This window comes from Schistocerca gregaria, unplaced genomic scaffold (assembly GCF_023897955.1).
Source record: "Schistocerca gregaria isolate iqSchGreg1 unplaced genomic scaffold, iqSchGreg1.2 ptg000362l, whole genome shotgun sequence".
Taxonomy (NCBI): domain Eukaryota; kingdom Metazoa; phylum Arthropoda; class Insecta; order Orthoptera; family Acrididae; genus Schistocerca; species Schistocerca gregaria.
In genome coordinates this window covers 1,290,290-1,293,793 of record NW_026061819.1, presented here as the reverse complement: position 1 = coordinate 1,293,793, position 3,504 = coordinate 1,290,290, and positions in this window count along the sequence as shown.

Here is a 3,504-nt window from a genome sequence, read left to right as displayed (position 1 = left end):
TATTCACCTCCAGTTGGCAAAATAGAAGGAAGGTAATGTTGACTTCGATGTTTGTGTTGACATGCGACTCATTGCTCTACAGTACTAGCATCAAGCACATTAGTACGTAGCATCAACAGGTTAGTGTTAATCACGAACGTGGTTTTGCAGTCAGTGCAATGTTTACAAATGCGGAGTTGACAGATGCCCATTTGATGTATGGATTAGCACGGGGTAATAACCGTGGCGAGGTATGTTTGTATCGAGACAGATTTCCAGAACGAAGGTGTCCCGACAGGATGACGTTCGAAGCAATTGATCGGCGTCTTAGGGAGCACGGAACATTCCAGCCTATGACTCGCGACTGGTGAAGACCGAGAACGACGAGGACACCTGCAATGGACGAGACAATTATTCGTGCAGTTGACGATAACCCTAATGTCAGCGTCAGAGAAGTTGCTGCTGTACAAGGTAACGTTGACCACGTCACTGTATGGAGGGTGCTGCGGGAGAACCAGTTGATTCCGTACCATATACAGCGTGTGCAGGCACTATCAGCAGCTGATTGGCCCCTACGGGTACACTTCTGCGAATGGTACATCCAACAATGTGTCAATCCTCATTTTAGTGCAGATGTTCTCTTTACGGATGAGGCTTCATTCCAACGTGATCAAATTGTAAATTTTCAGAATCAACATGTGTGGGCTGACGAGAATCCGCACGCATTTGTGCAATCACGTCATCGCCACAGATTTTCTGTGAACGTTTGGGCAGGCAATATTTGTCGGTGATGTCTTGATTGGGCCCCATGTTCTTCCACCAACGCTCAATGGAGCACGTAAGTATGATTTCATACGGGATACCCTACCTGTGCTGCTAGAACATGTGCCTTTACAAGTACGACACAACATGTGGTTCATGCACGATGTAGCTCCTATACATTTCAGTCGAAGGGTTCGTATGCTTCTCAACAACAGATTCGGTGACCGATGGACTGGTAGAGGTGGACCAATTCCATGACCTCCACTCTCTACTGACCTCAACCCTCTTGACTTTCATTTATGGGGGCATTTGGAAGCTCTTGTCTACGCAACCCCGGTACCAAACGTAGAGACTCTTCGTGCTCGTATTGTGGACGGCTGTGATACAATACACCATCCTCCAGGGCTGCAGCAGCGCATCAGGGATTCCATGCGACGGAGGGTGGATGCATGTATCCTCGCTAACGGAGGACATTTTGAACATTTCCTGTAACAAAGTGTTTGAAGTCACGCTGGTACGTTCTGTTGATGTGTGTTTCCATTCCATGATTAATGTGATTTGAAGAGAAGTAATAAAATGAGCTCTAACATGGAGTTAAGCGTTTCCGGACACATGTCCACATAACATCTTTTCTTTATTTGTGTGAGGAATGTTTCCTGAAAGTTTGCCGTACCTTTTAGCAACACCCTGTTTGTCGAGGAAGAGAGCACCAGTGACGTCACAGCTAGCAGTGCGGCTGTATAACGACGCGGCCACGTCGACACAGCAGTCAGTCTTACCACTTGACAATGACCGGGGAGAGCTCGGTCGGAAGCTCGTGCGATTTTAACCGCTGGAAGCCTGAGAATATTTTATTAATTCATATCGCCGAGAAACCATGCATTCATACAAGATCGATGGTGTTGTCATGGGACGCCCCCTCTACCCTCTGGTAGCTAATTTATTCATGGAAGACTTCGAGGACAAGGCACTGGACTCAGCAAGTTTTAAACCAACGGTCTTCTGGAGGTACGTGGACGACACATTTGTGGTATCGCCGCACGGGATGAATGAATTACATCGATTTCTTGAGCATTAGAATTCCATCCATTCTAGAATCAAATTTACTATGGAAATATAAAAAAACGTCTACCTCCCATTTTTGGATGTTGTCGCTCGCCGTAAAGTTGATGGCACATTAGGACACGCCGTATACCGGAAACCAACGTATACAAATCTATATGTTCATGCCAGTAGCTGCCATCACCCTTCACAGACCGTATGTGTTCTTAAGACCTTAGTGCATAGGGCACACTGTATTTCCGATGAAGACAATTTGCAACAAGAGCTCACATACCTTAAGAGCATTTTTAAATCGAATGGATTTTCTCCGCAACAAATTTGTAGAGCATTCAATGTAAAACCTAGGAAGAAGATAGTAATTCTTTCAAATCTAGTACTTTTTTGCCGATGTGGGTGTATTCTTCAGAAATTCTGTGTTGTGGTGGTCTTTCACCCCCCCCCCCCCCCCCACCCCATCCCCACCAACGAAGACTGCTGCAGCTTTACTCTGTGAAGGACGATTTACAGCTTCGTAAAGCGGGTGTGTATCAGATTTATAGCGGAAATTGTGAGAAATCGAACAGAGATCAAACAACACGCACCGTTCATGAGAGATGTGTAGAGCATCGAAGATACAAACGCTTATTACAGCCAGACAAGTCAGCTGTGGCCGAACATTGTCTTGGTACAGGTAATTCCATGAATTACAGTGATGTGAATATTTTAACATCCACGTCTTCCTTTTGGGAATCTGCCGTCAAGGTATAGAGATTAGAGCAGCTAATAATTTAATAAACAGAGATAATTGTTTTAATTTGGACAAAGCATGGAATCCGGCTCTTGGGGTAATTGAACTGCAGAGAAGTCGTCACGGTGTCACCGCCGCCGATCATACATCGATAAGCGAATCAAATGTCTGTACGCCTTCGCCACAGGCGGTGCATGTATAAGCGTATTTCTTTGCCGCCGACCAACATCTCTCACTCGCATGCGCAGTACCGCCGCGGTGGAGCATCTAAGGCCGCGCTTGGCATCTTGTCGTCAGTCTTATGACTCACTCTGAGGATGGCCGGACGATACGCGGCCGAAATATCAGCGGAGGAAATTTTATTTGCGCGGCTGCGTGCCCAAAATTTAATGGACTGTTCATTACGCCGCGAGAAATTGAAAATGGACAGTGGTTATGAAGTTTTTTAAGTGAGAAACTGAGGAAAAATAGGGAGGAAACGTTTATGAAAAAGCACATCGCCGATTCAAAAATGAGCTTGTAATGTCTTCACTTACGTTGTACTATATCCCACAGTATGTCTCGTTTCACCAGCTATCGATGCCCCTTAATAATTACATTGTTTCATCGTATAATGCGGTCAATAATTAAGTTTTGCATGTTAACCATACGGCAAAGCACTGTTCTCTTTGCGTGCTGTCATTTGCGAAAATCTTGTTTCCATATCTCAAACCGTTTGAGATGTGAGGAATGTTGAGAATATCTCATTCTGGCTTTTTCGCTGGCTCGGACGGTTGCAGTTGAGTGCGCTACATCAGATTAATTTTTCCGTCATTGGTGACTGAGACTTCCACCAAAGTCTAAAGAAAAATTCATTATCTCAGCTGATTTTATACGCGGCAACATATTATGTAATGTGTACCAAACGCAAAATCTTAGCAACCCCTATTTTCTATTTTAAGCTTTTTCATATTTCATGCAGTGTCTTACTTAAA